This window comes from Manis javanica, chromosome 9 (assembly GCF_040802235.1).
Source record: "Manis javanica isolate MJ-LG chromosome 9, MJ_LKY, whole genome shotgun sequence".
NCBI lineage: Eukaryota > Metazoa > Chordata > Mammalia > Pholidota > Manidae > Manis > Manis javanica.
In genome coordinates, this window is record NC_133164.1 from 112,599,413 (window position 1) to 112,611,980 (window position 12,568).

General features: G+C 42.1%; 1 protein-coding gene across 2 annotated transcripts in view; it reads left to right on the forward strand.

Moving 5' to 3' along the window:
- CDH20 (cadherin 20) overlaps nucleotides 1-12,568 on the forward strand; it is a 189,524-nt gene that overhangs the window by 116,596 nt on the left and 60,360 nt on the right. Inside the window, exon 1 of one of the 2 annotated variants that reach the window (XM_073213161.1) lies at nucleotides 9,719-10,047. The exons of the other annotated variant lie outside the window; for it this stretch is intronic. The gene's annotated coding sequence lies outside the window, so the exon portion shown is untranslated. Of the gene's footprint in view, nucleotides 1-9,718; nucleotides 10,048-12,568 lie in introns of those variants that run through there. 2 annotated transcript variants of the gene reach the window in all.

The window sequence follows — 12,568 nt, forward strand, 5'->3', positions numbered from 1 at the left end:
CACAATTCAACCCATAAAATGTGCCTAACATTTTCTCAGCGACAGATAAGTTTACCTAAATGATAGTAGTATTCTCCCTCTTTGCTCCAAAAGTTGTTTACTTGCTTTCACAAACCAAAGGAACAGTTAGAAATCAAGCAATAGTTGCTAATAGAATGTGTCCAAAAAATATTCAATAGAGGTTCTCTTATAAAAAAAACATCTGGGGCATGTCAGTGATGCCTGCAACAATAATAGGAGCTGATAACTTCAAATCCTTGAGACTCAATTAACTCATCTGCCTGGGTGGCATATGGTTTATGAAAACAAACTTCAGTAAGTTCAAGAGTCATTAAGGGTAAGAGCTGGAAGCCAGTCTAAAATCATTTATTCCATAAATATATATACAACTTAATGACAATTCTTTGGTATCAGTTGAATGTTCAGAAAGTGAATGCACATTAAGTTATGGACCATTCAGGATTTAACATACCATAGTAAAAAACTTTGTTATGACTGCAAGCCTGTATATATATAAATACATCACTTTTTCCCCAGACTTACATTTTTCCCACCTTCCTCTGGCGTACCACTTCAAGAAGCCCTTTCCATTGTCTCTTCCCCTCCATCCTGTCTGAACACCTTTCTACGGCTAGTAGGTATGGTAAGTGCCTTCAAAGACACCTCTCAGCACCACTCTCCTGGCTGCTGGCTTCCTAGCACCTCAACCTCAGCTCCCACTCCTGTCCTAGCATCCTCAGTATACACCCATGCATCTCACACTTGACCATGGGATCTCGTTAAAATGCAGATTCATACTCAGTACATCTGGGTGGGGTCTGCGATCCCACTTCTAACAAGCCCATGGGTGCTGACCGGTCCTAGTCCATGGACCACACTTTGCACAGCAAGGCTGTACGCCCTGCCTGCCCTCCAAGGCCTTCGCCACAAGCCCACTGCATCCTAGGTGGGCCTCCCTTCCCAACAAGGTCTTAGACTTCAAAATGGTCTCTCACCCCTACTTCCCACCTCCACTCATCAGCTCCTGCTGCCTTCAGCACATTTCAAGTAAGCACATGCATAAAATAATCCTACTAAAGAACAAACGGCTGATACACTCTCCGTACCTACCCTGCCCCATCCTCTCCCAGGTTTTCCTTGCTGTTTGTGGGAATCTCTAAATCAAGTAGCCTTCATTAAACATCTGTACTTATTGGAGGGAGTCAAGATTGTTATCAGACTTTCAAAGAATTCCCTAATCCCGAAAGATAAAAAAGCTATTCTCTAAATAGTAAAATGTCAGGCACTGTCAGGAAACATACTTCACAGTGTGTGTATGGGAGGGTGGGCAAGGGGGGAGGCCTTCTCAACTTACACCCCGGCTTTCTTCCTTCCCCTTTGCAAGGCTGTTCAGGGGGGCGGAGAGGCAGCAGGGCAGTGGGCCACAGCCGGTTGCACTCACATCCCCTCAAACTTGAAGGGGGGGTTGCTTTGGGTTCTGCTTCCTTAGAGTCAAACAGAATTCCCACCTGGAGGCTGGAGTGCAGGCTGCCTGGGCACCTCCCAGCCCTTAGTGAAACTTGAGGATCAGATCGGATGTGGAACATAGCAGCTGTGTCCTCATTGTGCCCCACTGTACCTAAGATTCCAGGGCCCAGGAAGTCCAGACTCCCAAATGGGGGAGAGGGCAAGGCCCCTGGGCCACGGGGAAAATGTATGCCTAGCCAAAGAAAAGAGAATCCTGGATCTTCCAAAGGCCATGGGAGCATAACTTCCTCCTCCACCCACACTGGACCCTGGAAATGTCTTGTTTAGCTGCACATTAAATGAGGTAACAAATGTAAGCACGCAACACAGAGCCCAGCAGATATTAGGAAGTCAATAAATATTAGTTCCCTTCCCCATTAAAAGTAACACTAGCTACACTGTTTATGTGATTGGTTTGCTGTTATTACTGTACAGCACAGTAAGAAGTGTGCACATAATTAAATATGTACCACTATGGTAATTTTAGTTTTTTAAGTTTTATTGATAACATCATTACATGCCTTATGTAAGCTCAGTTTTCTGCTTAGGCAGCATGGTCAACTGTTTCTAATTTTTAAAACAAAATGCACGGGAACATCTGAGGGAAGAATAGTTTAGGGGTTTAACAAGTTAAAAGTAAGTTTCTCATTGCCCTTTAGTTTGAACTATCGCTTTCCTCAATTTTCTGCCCGTCCTACCCCAGTCACACCCCTCAACCCTGGTAACCCCCACCAGCCTGCATCCTCTACCCTCCCCACAACACTGAGCAACCTTTGCCCTCCGCCCTGCTAGCAACGACCAGTAGGGACCAACCCTTCTGTCTGTTTTCTGGATGCCTTGATTCAGATGCCATTGGACCCCAGCAGCCTGGGCGGGGCATCCAGCTGCCCGTCACAACTACCCTCACGAAAAAATCCATGATCAAAATACAGGCTGGGAGTGAATGTGGTTGTGACTTGCCGCCACAAGGGCACTGACAGCAACCACACCCGCTGGCAGTACCAGGGACTAAGAAGAAACATGAGCATCGGAGAGAGAAACAGCCAGAGGTCTCACACCTGAAAGCAGACCCCAGGGCCCCAAGCACAGAGCTGAAGCTGAGGTGGAGACTGTGGCGAAACCTGTGGGAACCGCCATCGTGGTCTGAATATGCATGCTTCTTAGTAAAAACTCTATGGGGCCGTTGAATGTATCTGGAAAATCCTCAACACCATCCATCACTGTATAATCATCATCTCGACTCATAATTAACTTTAGGAAATGATATCCACAAATGGAATCCATCACGTCAAAAAAAGCCTTACAATAGCAAACAAGTTCAATTTCCAAGTAAAGCCTAGAGAATATTGTAAACATGGTCAGCACAGAGCTCACTGGAAATAAACCAGTTGGCCTTGTTGCCCAAGAACATCCCTTGATGTTTCTTAAAACTGACATTAAAAACAGGGTCACTGTCAACAGACACTAGCACTCATGGCTTTCCGCATGTGGCCTCCTACACCTACTAAAAGGAAAGCATGGAAAGCAAAGAACAGCACCGCATCTGTTAACTCAAGTCATCCCCTGGCCTCTTTCACCTACAATTTTGCATCTGATAGTTATAAATGCCATTTCTTACAAAGGACGGCACCATTCTCATCCTCTGCATGGACCTTTTGCTACTAAGATACATATTTCCCATCAAATGAAGAAAACAGAAATGGCAGTAAAAATCCTGGATTTGATTAGAGTTACCAGGTTTGCAAAAAGGAACTGACACTTGATTTCCAAATCGTTTTTAAACTTTCATATTTTGGAAATAAAATACTTAACTTTTAGAAAGAATTAATGGTCTGGAATCTTGTTTTCAAATCAGGTGAATTTCAATAGCTAGTTTTCAAAATTAGCACTGAAATGAAACAAGAAGATTTAGCAGTAGAGTGGATCAAAGCATCCAGAAAAGAGATGGAAGGCGATATTTTTGAGAGTGCAAAGTCAATAAAAGATATCCTTGTTTTAATTCCACAGAAAACCTCAGTAACTGACCAGATACACAGGGATCTGCCGTGGGAAGCAGGGGTACTCATCCCCTAAACAATATAAAGCTGAGTAAAGGCAGATTCCTCAAGAAAAGCAAGCAAACAACTTTTCACTGTTTGACTGTCCATCCATCACTTTTTGAAATAAATGCAAATACAAGATTCATAATATTAAATAATTGAGTGATTCTCTACCCCATTTTTACAAAAAAGGAAGAGAATTCTTAGTTCTCACAAATTTCCAAAAATCTTTTGACATTTACAATAGAAACTTGTTTCACTTAAATGCTGTATCAGTGCATTTTTTAAAAATTAGTATTCATAAATCCTTCTATGACATGATGTTCCAGTCATAGAAAGTTACAGAATGCGCTTATGATGTCACCGTCATTTCTTCCAAGGCCATCATATGACTCTACCTCCCACAGTTCACCTTATTAATAAAGGTGTTCGACACAATCTGAGGGTTGAGAAAAAAGATTAACTCTGAAAATCTCAGAATTGCTTTTCCCTGGATTCACAACTTGAGGCCAGTTTTCCATGAGAGAGACCTAACTCCTGCTAATAAAGTTTTGGTCTGAGGGAATTCAAGATGGTTTTAAGGAAAGCGGGAAATCAGTGCGTGGTCACAGAAGTGTACGTCATGGACTCCAAGGCAGGAAGCTGACCTCAGCCTCCAAGGGACAGACCAGACCAGGCAGGACAACTTTCTCTTTTCCCCTGCCCTCCTCTCTCATCTCCACCCAATTGTCTCTGCACTGCCCCCGGGGACACAGCATGCCAGCAATCCTTGTATGTCCCAAATTCACATTCCCAGGAAACAAAACCTGCTTGGCCCACCTTGACTCAAGTGTCCACCCTGTTCCAGCTTTGGCCTGAGGGGACGGCAGGATCCTTTGTTATAAACAAGGCTGGAGGAGCCTATGCTTTGGGCCCAGGACAGTTCTTGGACAAGGTAGAAATATGCTGCACGGGCACCCCAAAAGGCATCTGGAACAATCTCTGGTGAGAGGTTCTATACATGTTGGTGAATTTGCCGCCAGGGAAACATTGCTACAATAGCCCCACTCAGATTCTGTCATTAGAATTATGTGCAAATTATTTCATTGGAAAATATATTGCATATCCTTTCTATATTTGGAGAGAGTTTTGTGCATAATTTTTCATCCTCTCCTCTTGAGAATCTGGCAATTTCCATATAGTCACAATGAAGAAGCATGTTTGTGGTGTTTCAGTCTATTTTTTCCTAAAAGTATGCCAGGAATAGCATGTCCTTTTGACAAGCCAGGTAGAATTTCACATCCAATCACTGGCAGATGTCCATCTCCTGTTAATCCACTGAACACAAACTGTACAACTTCAATAGCTTTAGGGAAATCACCACTGCTCACCAATAGCTGATGTGAAATCCCAAATTGGAAAGATTCATTCCCCCCAAAAAAACTCAGGAAAAGATCCAAAAATTATAAAGGAAGGCCAAAGTTACAGTTCACACCACGAGTGGTGTCTTCTACTTTTGGAAAGAATTAAGCTTTTATTGACTACCTACTATGTTCACACACTGTTTTGCACATTGCATACATGAGATGACTAAATCCTTAGAGCAACCCTGCAACTCTGTGAGTTGGGAAGACAACCTGAGCCTTGGAAAAGATGAAATAACTTGCAAAAAAACGCAACAGAAGTAGAATCTAAATGTGATTCTGCCAGATCCCATGGCCCCCAGTGTTTCTCTCACCACTACTAACAGCTAGTATTTATTTAGCACTTACGGTGTGCCAAGTCCCAGTTCCCAGTGCTTCCTACATGCCAACTTAGATAGCAGATGTATGAACCAGCTACCATCAGCTCCATTTTGCAGAAGTGGAAAGCACAAAGAGGTTAAGTGCTTGCTCAAGTTCACACAGCATGGAAACGGCGGAGCTGAGATTAGAATCCAGGCAATCCACCTGCCGGCATGACAAATTGTCTCCACTGGAGAATCTGACTCTGTAGACAGCACATGCCCTTCTTGGTGGCTGCATTCATTATTAAGTCAGTATGCCTCAACTGTGTCTGTGAGAGCAGCCATGATTCCAGCACAAGTTCAAAGTAAACTGGAGTTAAAATTACATAGCTCATCTTTTCACTGCATGCATGGAGAAAGGAAGTGACAATCTTGGCAGCTGGGATTCTCAAACCCTTATTTCACCCTAAAGCAGCTCTTTTTCCTTATATGCCCTAAAGATTCAAGGCATCAAGATATGCTAAGGATGCTATGAGAGAGGCAAATCTTTTTATTTCTGTGCATAGGGGGTGTGTGTGTGCAGACATGCACATGTACATGCAAGTGGGTGCGGGTATGTTTGGAGTGAGGGAGGGCAGAGTATTAAAGAATATTGGTAACTGTCTTCTAAGAATATTCTTTTCCTTACTTCTTTCAAGCATAAGCATATTTGGATTCTCTGCTAGGAGACCTTTAATGGACTGCATTTCTCTGGTATCTTTTTTCCCCCTGCTTGCTCCATTAAAAGTCTTCCAATTTCAAATTGCTACAATGTAACTGGCTAAGATAATGTACTGTCATCCATACCTCATACATCGTGTCCAGGGGACTTGCCTTACAGTAAGCGTCACTTCAATTGTAGTGAGCTGGCCATGGGCCATGACCTCTGGGGACGCTGTGGCCATTTATTGTAAACTATCGCTTGTGAGTAATGCTAATGAAGTTCTTCTAGAAGCCACATTTGCATGACTTCACATTTTGCTGTGTCTCCTTTAACACTAATAAAAGACTGGCAAATGTGTTCTTTATTATTAATTTGTTTCCCTGTTTTCTTCACCTCTTTCTGCAGAGAAGAAACCATTTCCATTCATCCCACTACAACATATTCCTTCACGACCACCAAAACCCAAAAACCCAATGTGGTAATTGCCTCAAAATTTGGAGCTTTATATGCAAACTGTTCATGACATTCACAAAACTGGGAAGGAAATGCACTAGCCTTGTGCTTCTGGAAAGATGAAGCCAATTTCAGAATCCAATTTTCAAAAGGAAATGCCATGTTTGTTTCAAGTCAGCCTCTGCTTAGATCAGGAAAAAAAAGCCAAACAAAGCAAAAAACCGTTGGACTCACTGGTTATTTCCAAGCAAAGCAGAGGGCAGATGGAGAGCCATTCAGGGGCCCGAGCGCCTTGTCTTGTCTACTCCAGTTGCTTTGGAAGCAGCTGAGCAAAGCTGATCCCCTGTTGAATGAGAACTCTTTTTCTTTTCCTTTCTCTCTTTCCCTCTCTCTTCCTCTCTCCCCATCCTCCCCCCCACCCACCACCACCACCACTCTCTCTCACACACACATGTGCGTGCACACACACACATTTCCAAATGTTTATTTAAATAATGTTATTTTTAAAATATGGGCAGGGCTGTCACACGGACAGGTGGCCTGGCTGCCTTAGCAGCTCTCATACACCAGGCTGGCTGCCCAGTTTGTTGAGGCCCCTGCCTCCCAACCCTCCTGTTCTGACGACACAGAACACAGCCTTGGTTGTACAAGTACCCCTCAAGCCCAACACAATCTCTCATTAAGGTGGAAGGATTTCTGGAAATGAGCCTGTGGTAAGCTGTAGCTTTAGAATCAACCTTTGGAGTGTGAATATCTGATTCTGAGAAAATCATCTCTGCTATGCATCTGTTTGTGTTTAAGTTTACATATGACATACAGTTTTCAATTACCTACATACACATGGAATTAATGAATACAAACATATAGTCAGAAATATACACACAAATATATATAAATATATATATCTCAAATACAGAGAAGGATCTAGATACAGTGCAGATACCATAAATGAAATGTCAATGGTTCACAGAGATTCTGATAAAAGCTTTGTGTAGGGAAAAAATGTAATTGATTTTTAGAGTTTTTCCCCTATATTCTACCTTCTCACCAAAGCCCATTTTTCTCATTGCTCCCTGGTGAAAACAATTTGAGGGTTGCCTCTGCTGGGTTTCACCAGATGCAAAAAGAACACAACCATCACCCAGCTGTACCTGTGCTCACCTCTACTGGCTACATGTGTGTACGTTCCACTAATCCCCTGCCAAATGCTGTTTCTGCAGAGCACAGATACCGGAATGTGCAGGGTGTGTGGGGAAAATAAGGCTCAGGTTAGCTTGCTGATCATGACGTTATATCTTGTCATCACCGTATTCAATATATCCCATGACTGTTGTCTGCAACACGAATGGGCACCGGCTGTATCCAAACTATTTCTACACTGTATTGTCATTGGTCAAAAATGGCCTTGTTCTCCCATTCCCTCCATTTTCCAACTGAAAAAGGAAAGGAACTGATAAGCTTGAGCTCAATTTGTTCTGGCAGTTATTGCAAAATTCCTACTGTGAGGGTGGTGCTGCCCATTGGTGCGGAATGACATGCAGCTATCTGGGGTCCAGACAAAAGCAGACCCTTGCTTTTCTCCAAGTGTATTCAGCCATGGCTAGACACACTGGCCAAGATGCCTGCCCATTCACATCTTAATGGGAAAAAGAGAGAGACAAGAACCTGGAGGGGAAAAAAAAGGAGAATGAAAGATTATCAAGTGACACCAGACAACAAAATGTGAACTTGGTGAAGAGGAAAAAAGGAAATTATTTTGACCACAGAACAGTAGAGCACAGACATAATGTGGATACATATGCTTTAGTACTATCCAGCTAAATTATGCTTTTATTACAGATAAAGGCTACTATAATGACACAGATACATGAGACTGAAGAAAGGTAGGCTTGGAGGATGGATTATCTTCTGTTCTCTCCCCCTCTCTCTGCCATCCCTTCCCCCTCCCTCCCCCCTTCCCCTCTCTCTCTCTCTCTCTCTCTCTTTCTCTCTCTCTCTCTCCCCTTCACTAAGGTCAGCTGCCCATTAATTCAACTAAATGAAACCGTTAGGATGAAATACCACTGAGATACATTCTAAAGTGTAATTTCTCTGAAACAAGTATATACCTTTATTAAAAAACCAAAGTACCAGTCAAAAGGTGAAAAAATATATTAGACATTGATGAAAAAGAGGTCATTTAAGAAAAGGCTGGAAGAGCACTTCTTTTTGAAATGGCATATGGAGGCTTTTAGAGCACTGAAAAAAAGGTGATTTTTTTTTCTTCATATTTGTCCTTATTCCCTGATCATGAACAGAAGGAAAATGTTTGAAGATAAGGTCACTTTAAATTCTAGGCCACAGCACATGTGCCTCCTCCCTAGGGCCAAGTGCCCGCATCTCTCCCCCTTTCGCCTGCATCTAATGATACTTGCTCGACCCACCCAACTCCCCTGTCTACTAGGAAAACAGCTGACAAGAAGTAACGTCAGGACTGCATCTATGACATACCAGGAATCATTTCTCCCAGCATGAGTCACTTATTTCAGAGGAGAAGTAATGAAATGAACAGGGAAGAATTAAGTTAATTTTTAAATCCTTATTAGTTGTTTCTCTTCAGTCATAATGGAAAAAGGGGGGAAATTACAGATTCAGTAACAATGTGCATTTTTTCCATTATGGAGGATGGCTAATTCAATGGATTGCATCAGTGGAGAATGATCCCTCTGGCCTTACGGAACTCCAGACATAGAAACAGAAAGGAAGAGTTTAAGATATGGAATAATAACATCCAATTGTTGGGAAAAGTGAACCACAACCCCCAGTGAAATTACCTCTGACGGCAATTAAAAGGCCCTTTGTGAGTATTCACAGCCTCGGGCAAACCAACCAAACCCATTGCAGGCTGCCAGTAATGACAGATTTCTCAGGGAGCATTATTTAATTAACAATAATAGGAAAGAGCGACTCAGCTGAGATACTGCATTTACTTACTGGAAACACTAAGCAATGGTAAGTGAACAAGACATGCAAGTTGTTGCCCTTCCCATTATCTTTTGTTCCTGAAATACCTAAGTAGCTGATAGGTATTTGCCACTAGATATTTTCAGCTTGTCTGTGAGGCTGACATGTCCAAAGAACTTTAGCTCTTATGGTCCAGGGCTGCTAATAGTCCTGTGCCGTTTGATTCTGTTAAGAAATCCCCCAGGCCTCAAATGCTCAGGGGGAGCTCTCTTTGTCCTTTCCCCTCTAGACAAGGGCAATGCCAGCCCCCCTTCCTTGACACCAGGCTCCCTCCCACCGCACACATCATTTGCCGCTGATCACCTACCGTAAGTGAGGGCTCTTGTTCTTACTCCCTTCCCCAGCAGCGTGAGGTTGCATCAGCAGCTCGGTGGCTGGCTGCCTGACCCTTCAGCGGATGGACACAGGGAAGGGAAGCCTTAGTCGGGTGCATCCTCCTCCCCTCAGTTACTGGACTCAACTCCCTACATCCACAGCCTCCTTTAAAGCTGACTATAATTCAAAGACTAGCAAAGGGAGGACCACTCTGAGTTGATCTGACACACAGTGGGAGCTGGCAGCAGGAAGTGAACTCCACGACTAAAGTGGCAAGCTCAGGAAAATGCAAAATTAGTGCCTTCCGTGGAAGAAGGGGAAAAGTAAGTTATAAAACTTTTCATGTTGTCTGTAATTTCCATGACAGAGCTTCACAAAATCTGGTTTAAAACTGGTCAATGATACAGAAAGACTGTCTTGGGAAATGAATATGTTGATTTAGTTCCTGTGGGATCCAAACAAAACTAGCTCAAATAGTAATTTTACATTATTACTGGGTGGCTGTTAATTGTAGTCACCAGGGTCCATTAAAATTCCTGCCAACAGAAAATCTTTATCTTGCCTTGATTTGTGATAAGCTTAGAAATGAACAGTCAGTGTGGAACATGGTTATTAAGCAAAACAAATTTCCGTGTGTGACTTCTGAAGAGACAAATCCGAAATCCCAACGAGTTAGCTCATGCTATGTGTCGGAGGAGATTAGGATGGGATGTGTATAGAGGCACTAACATCCACAGTGGATTAAGATTGATTGCAGGAGCTAAAGATTTCTCTCTTTGATTCTTTTAAGTCCACAGTAGCTTTTACTCAAATAATATCAAAGGCATCTGATTAAACACATTTCCCAGCAGGATCTTATCACAGGGAATGCTTTATTATGTACAGTATAATCAGACTGATACACTATGGCATCAGCGAGTGAATGTCTTGTTTTGAAACAACTTGTAGAAATAGATTTTTATCCCTTTCTTTAATCCTATTAACCAATTCCATTATTTAATTGACTATTAAGACTGGAATCAGTTTGATTTATCAGAATGTATTTCCCATTAATTAAGGCTTTCTTTCTACTTTTTAGCCTCTTTCTTTAACCTTCATTTACTTTTAGTACTTTGAAGAGAAACATTTACAAAATCTTTTTCCTGAATACGGATTAAAGAATGTGGACTGGTTTCTGGTAAACTATTCTTAGCTTTACAGTATAAGAACAAAAACTGTTAGAGTTTATATGGGTTTCTTTTAATGATTCTATACTATATATAGAAAAAAAAATGAAAGGGATTATAGGAGAAAGAAATAATAAATTTTCCAAAAGATACATAAGAGCATTTTCCATTCCTAAGAAACCCAATTCCTTTATTGACATAGAAAAGAAATATACAGGAATTTTAACTGCTAATGCAGTTCCCACTGGTAACATTTGAACTTCTTTGTGGTACTACTATATGGCATTTAAATATCAGAAAAGGGGAAAGGTGCCAGTGTAAAAGCACAGGAGGCACACAATATTTCCTGACAACAGAGCTAACGATCCTGTCTTGCTGTGTTACCTGAGCTCAATCAACAGGTTATAATATGATTCTTTTTTTTGACTGATACTTTATGGCAAATCAAAGTAGAAAGAGCCAGAGTCCAGCATCATTGTCAACTGACTGCACTTCAGAGGGGGACTGTTAATTCTTTCCACTGTATGCTTTTAAGTTCAGTATTTCTTCTAGACAAAAGTGGGTGAAATGGTGTAAATGCTCACTGCAACATAAAGTCAGCATTTGAGAATATCACTGATTTGCAGCATTTGTATAAAACCCTGAAGTCCTTTGATTCCATCCCCTGCCCTTGGCAAACCTAGAATTAATTCAGTGGGAAACTTCCTCCCCTGCAGTCTCCTGCCCCTATCTTCTCCTCCTGCCCAAAAACAGGCTAGAGACTTCTTGCTCCATAAGCAACCTGTCCCGGTTTGTAAGTCTCACTGTCAGGAAATCTTTCTTTGTTTAAATCTCTTCTGCTACTGATTAAGGCCATGCTCCCTGATCCTGAGTCCTAAGACATGACCATCTTCAGTGCATATGAATTTTTAAATTTGCATGTCATTATTAAGCAACACCTTGACTTTTTCTCCTCTAGCCTTAAAGATTTCCTTTCCTTAGACATTAGGTTTCACCTTTAGGGCCTTGTGGATTCCTCTGAACCTGCCCCAAGATTCTGTCCTCACTCCCCAAAGCCCTCTGGGTCTTAGCTCTCAGAGACTGACAAAGCTCTGGCAAGGGTTCCAGTGGTGATCCCTTGGGATCCTACCTGTTAATACTGCCGTACAAGTGCCATGATTCTCTTTAAAATGGGAATGTTATATTGCTGAATCGTTGTTCACTTTTTATTTAATTTAATTCCATTCCAAGTTTTATTAAATTTCTGCTTGGTGCCAACACTATGCTAATTCTGGAGAAACAGAGGCGACAGTCACTGCCTCCAGAGAATTCACAGGCTGGTGGAGAAAGCAGACTCCATGGGCTATGCTGGCATAATGGACAATATGGCATGAGGGCACAGAAGACAGGCATGGTAATTAACAAATGCTTCCTGGAAGAGAGATTGCCAAGCAAAAGGCCTGGAAAAGGAATTTGCGTTTGAACAAAAGCATGAAAGTGCTAAAATACAGGGTGTGTGGTTCATTTTGATGGACTAAAAACCACGAGAGGAGAAGGGACAGGAGATGAGGCTAGGAGGGAGGCAGAAGTCAGAGCATATAAATCCTTAAGTGCCTGGCAAGGAGTTTGGATTGTATCAGTTAATAAATGAGGAACCACTAAGGACCTTTTAGAGGGTCAGAGACATGCTAAGATCCCT